Source organism: Tiliqua scincoides, chromosome 1 (genome assembly GCF_035046505.1).
Source record: "Tiliqua scincoides isolate rTilSci1 chromosome 1, rTilSci1.hap2, whole genome shotgun sequence".
NCBI lineage: Eukaryota > Metazoa > Chordata > Lepidosauria > Squamata > Scincidae > Tiliqua > Tiliqua scincoides.
The window spans coordinates 309,936,350-309,941,896 of NC_089821.1; the positions used below are offsets into that span (position 1 = coordinate 309,936,350).

At 48.7% G+C, this 5,547-nt stretch overlaps 1 pseudogene; it reads right to left on the reverse strand.

Annotated features, from left to right (window-relative positions):
* Positions 1-3,900: 3,900 nt before the first annotated feature.
* LOC136637500 (5S ribosomal RNA) lies at positions 3,901-4,022 on the reverse strand (annotated as a pseudogene).
* Between the last annotated feature and the right edge of the window lie 1,525 nt (positions 4,023-5,547).

Below are 5,547 nucleotides of genomic sequence, written 5' to 3' on the forward strand. Positions count from 1 at the left end.
ACTCAGCGTGTAGTTAGTCTATGGAATTCCTTGCCACAGGATGTGGTGATGGCATCTGTCCTAGATGCCTTTAAAAGGGGATTGGACAAATTTCTGGAGGAAAAGTCCATCATGGGTTACAGGCCATGATGTGTATGTGCCACCTCTTGATTTTAGAAGTGGGTTACCTCAGAATGTCAGATGCAGGGGAAGGCACCAGGATGCAGATTGTGTCTTGCTGTCTTGTGTGCTCCCTGAAGCATTTGGTGGGCCACTGTGAGACACAGGAAGCTGGACTAGATGGGCCTATAGCCTGATCCAGAGGGGCTGTTCTTATGTTCCACTGATGGACCACTGTGGTGGACCACTTCACCCCTTCTGTCAAGCCTTCTTGGTGGGCCTTGGCCATATCCAGTCAGACATTGCTTGACTGCTGAATGCAGGCTCTGCTTAACCCAGTTTAGTTGTGCCTTTGCTGGTGAAGAGCTCCTGAGTGTCCACTCTTGCTTTGTCAGTTTGATAGTGCATGCCTGTACACGCTTACTCCTAAGTAAGCTCCATTGTGCTCAGGGGCCTACTCCTTGATGAATGTGTTTACGATTGCAGTTAAAAACTCACTGGTGGAACTTGGAAATTCAATTTAAAAAGAAAAGAAGAGACCAGGGGTTTCAAACATTAGGCCTGTGGTTTGAATGCAGGCCCCAGAAGCAATTTCTCTGGCCCCCGTTGTAGTTGGGCTCTCCCAGCCTGATAATTGAACTCTCCCATATCTGGAAAATATGAACCAGATTTGCACATTTCTGTCATTTGCAGCTTGTGGGAGAACAAAGTGCTTATTTCTGGTCATCATCTGCTTAATGATGTCACTTTTTGTGTAATGATGTCATTTCCAACCCTCAGCAAGCACCATGAATGCTAACTTCAGCCCTCTGTATGAAACAAGTTTGACATACCTGGATTAGATCATGAAAGCCCACCTCTGCCACAGATAATCTTGATCATCCAAATCAAAGGCTGCTGGAGGTCTCAGGATGGTATTCAGGTGGTTTTTGGGGTTCAGTGGTATATTTTGCCCAACATGGTCCAACATAAAGCACTGATCAGTGATGCTTCTGCAGTTTCAGCAGCCAGATTGCTTTTCCACCAACCATTCATTCCATCATGTGTTTATAATAAAATGATGGTTTTGTAAGCTGCCTTGAGCAATTGTGAACAGGATGGGGAGAAATGTTTTAGATAAACAAAGAAAATAAATATGGAAAATGAGCTTGGGGAGAAGATGCATGAAAAGGCAGGGGACACACACCCTTTAACCATGATTCAGCTACTGTTATTGACGTGTGACAGGACGGCTAGCTAACCTTAAGGCTATCTAAGCCTTAGGGGTTAAGCAATCTTCAGAATTCATCCTCAAGCCCTGATATACTGTGAATCCTTCTCCTGACACATAATGCTGAGCTGATAGGCAACTGTACAAATGCAGGAATTCAGTAGCATAGCTATGGGGGGGGCGGTAAGTATTGCAAGTGCTGCAATGTGCTGTGTAAGCGCCCCCTCCCACTCACCGTTGGAGCCATTCTGGGTAGTGACAGCAACTGCATTTCCATTGCTGCGTAGAATGGCTCCAATGGTGAGTGGGAAGGGCCATTGTGGGGCCTGCAATACTGAACTGTGCCACCCTCTGTAGATACTGCCAGAGCCATGTGAGCGCCAGGCCTAAGGGAACAGAGAGCCCTTCCCTGACCACCCTCACTCACCCCACCCCAAATCCAGCATATTAGCGGCTTCTTCTGAGGGTGGCTCCCCTGCGGCTTAATGTCCCCTTTCTCCAAGGGACTTTGTTTACTGAACTAGTGGCCTCGGGGCACAGGAGGCTACCAGAGACTCCACAGCCAGTCTGTGAACAGAAAAGGGGTCCTTTTGTCTGGCACTTTTAAGAGACAACATGGCTAGATTTATGTGCATGTTTTGAGCCAGGTCCTTCAGGAGTCACTGGGTCTCAGGCAGGAGAAGCTGAGGAAAATACTTTGGGCTGTCTCGCAGAGTTAACTGCCCTTGCCTTCTCTCTTTTCCTGGCTGAATGTTTTCAAAGAGGGTTGTTTTTTTTTAAACTTCAGTGACATCACCCGGCTTTTTTTTCCCAGAGTCCAGAACATGACAGGCTGTCAGTCAGAGGTTAAGTGCTCTTAGGTCTATTCTTCACCGCCTTGTGGTGGGAAAATGTGCCGTTGTCTGACTCCCTTTCCTACAACACTGAAGCCACCTGCTTATCTGAACCACTGGGGTAGGACCTCTCCCCGTATCTGTAAGAAGATCCCTGAATTCTGAAGGCGAGGCTACATGTTACACACTCCCAACTGACCCCACTCACCTGTTTGTTTTTGCCTTCTGAGGATGCTCTGTTGTACATTTGTTAATGCAATTTGCTTGCATAAGGTCCAGCTCTTGCCCCAGAGTATCTAGAACAGAGGTTTTAGATACTCTAAATACCGCGTGGTCGGTCTGTGGAACTCCTTGCCACAGGATGTGGTGCTGGCGTCTAGCCTAGACGCCTAGACGCCTAGACGCCTTTAAAAGGGGATTGGACGAGTTTCTGGAGGAAAAATCCATTATGGGGTACAAGCCATGATGTGTATGCGCAACCTCCTGATTTTAGGAATGGGTTAAGTCAGAATGCCAGATGTAGGGGAGGGCACCAGGATGAGGTCTCTTGTTATCTGGTGTGCTCCCTGGGGCATTTGGTGGGCCGCTGTGAGATACAGGAAGCTGGACTAGATGGGCCTATGGCCTGATCCAGTGGGGCTGTTCTTATGTTCTTATGTTTTCAACCACTGTGCCACAGCACATTGGTGTGCTGTGAATGGTCTTCATGTGGCCATATATTATTAGGGCCATTGGGGTGTGTGAGTCCAAAGCAGCCTCTCATCAAGATGGTGGCCTATACATATACTTAGTCCCGGTCTCCTTCCAATCAGCCTGTGGGGTGGGGTGGGGTGGGGGCTAAATCTATCCCAGCCTTGCACTGGGCTTGATTGTAGCACTCAAAATTCACTCTCCTGCTACACTTGCAGCAGAATTACTAGCCCTCCAAAGAGAAGACCAACTATGCGTCTGCCTAAATCACTACTTCCTACCAGAAGGCACACCAGAGCAATGACTCACGGGACACTCACAAGGTGCCTCTCAGGGTGCTTCATTCTTACTTTTACATGCTCCAAAGGGGAAACTACACATTACATTAAACCAGGGGTGTCCAAACATTTTGGCAGGAGGGCCGCATCATCTCTCTGGCACTGTTTCGGGGGCCGGGGAAAAAAAGAATCAATTTACATTTAAAATTTGAATAAATTTACATAAATGAATTTATTAAAAATGGAACTTATATGAATAAATGAAGCCCTTGCAGTAGCTCAAGGCTGATAAAAGGCCTTGCACAAAGCAAGGCCAACCTTTCCTTCGCTGCCACTGTTGCATCACAGACGTGAAATAGCAAGTAGTGGAGGGAGCCCTCGTCCCACAGCTCCGGCGAGAGGTTGAACAACTGTCCTCATGCTGAGAGCAGTTGCGTCGGGCCAGCACGAGCTCCAGTAAGTATCTGGAGGGCCAGAGACTCATTGGAGACTGGGGGCTCCCTGCGGGCTGGATTGGGAACCCCCGAGGGCCGCAACTGGCCCCCGGGCTGGGGTTTGGGCACCCCTGCATTAAACTGCACATTACTTTGATCCTTATGTGCTTGTGATGTTGTTGTTGTTGGTTTGTGTGTGGGTGTGTGAACAGTCAGCTGCAAGGGCCACATCAAGATTGGGACCCTGGAGGAGGTCCTTATCATCTGCCATAGTCCCAATCTGGTAGGGGCTCCCTGGCTACTATTTCATCTAGGAAGATGGTTAGCAACCTTCCGTCTCGAAAGACTCTGGTATAAGCCTACAGCACCCGGTATTCCCAGGCGGTCTCCCATCCAAGTACTAACCAGGCCTGACCCTGCTTAGCTTCCGAGATCATACAAGATCGGACATGTGCAGGGTAACAATATTCCCATATTCCTATTGCACAGAATGTGGGGCTATCTGGAACAAGACCGTGGCGAAGGAAAAAAGCAAACCCCTCCCATAATGGTCTTAACTATTGGCATAGCTAGAGGGGCTACAAAGCACTAAAACTCATGGCAAGTGGCCCATCCCCCTCCCCTTTGGAGTCATTCCGGATGGGGGGAGCAAAACGAAGGGGTACACTTGGCTCCAAAGGGCAGCAGGAGAGGCCACTTGCATGCCGCGGTGAGGCGCCCTGCAAAACTTAGTGCTTTGCACCCCCTCTAGCTACACCACTGGTCTCAACCCAAACTAAGGGCCTAGAGCTGACTTGTAACAACAAGTCCCCACAAGAATGGAAGAAGCAAGCAATGTGTTTGCACACTGATGTTTCATTTGGGCCTGAAACCAAATGTTCTTTGGATGTCAACCTGCCTCAATCGAAAGAGTGCTTCAACTATGAGCAGTGGTGTAGCTGGAAGGGGGCAGAGCACTCAGCCTGGCAGGGAGGTGGGCGAGCGGCCCCTCCCTGCCAGGCTGAGTACTCAGCCCCCCTCCAGCTATGCCACCATGAGAGCTTTGGGGATTTGTCCACAGCCATGACAACCTCCTGGCTGCCTTTCGTTGCACAGCTAAATGTGTTTATACCTCAGTCACGTTATACCTAAATGTGCTTATGCCACAGTCCAACAAGTGTGCACAATCCAACATACGTAACAAGTACGTACAATCGAACAAGGAGGTGCTTATCTTCCTCGCACACTCCTGTTTGAATCCATTTATTGTGTCGTGCGCACACAAGTGACATTTTCACAGCTGACGCCTCTGGAGGACAGCCTAAGAAGATAATTTCTAGCTTTGAGAGGGTTGCTGGTAATTGTAGGCCATTTCCAGGATAATTGCAATCGAGCTGAAAAATGCTCCAGATGGAGTGTTTATGCTCATCAATCTAATTTAAGATCTAGAAGACTGGAAGAAATGCGTTTTGGTCCACGCCCTGTTTTTGTGTGTGTGTTTTTTTTTTCATCTTTCTTATTTTTTACCACCGGTGGTTATAAAAGCAACCCCAGCAAAACCGCAGTCTGCAATGCAAGGCAACCCTTGGAAAACGCACATTTAAAGTTTCAGGCGGGGCAGCTGGGAGATTAGCAATGAGGGGATGTTAATGATTAGCACATAAATGGTGGGGAGGGAGGAAGCCAAAGAACACTTGGGGCTCCATTGGGAAGGTCTCCTGCACCAGCTCCATTGAAATGAAAGGGAGCTGCAAAAGAGCACTCCCAAATGGCACTCTAGTAAGATAGAGAAGTGCCAACGACCCGGGCCACTGGTGCAATGGCTGGGCTGCCAGCTTTACAAGCAGTTCAAAGTCCTATCTAACCATGGAACTCACAACCCAACTCTAACCTGTGCTGGAGCAAGTGGCCTCCACCATATCCAGCACAGCTTAGGAGAAGGCTGGAGGTCTCCAAGCCCTGTGTCAAGCCCCAGTCTGCTCAATGGGACTACTCAGATTTCCGTCAGCCAATTTGCTGGCACA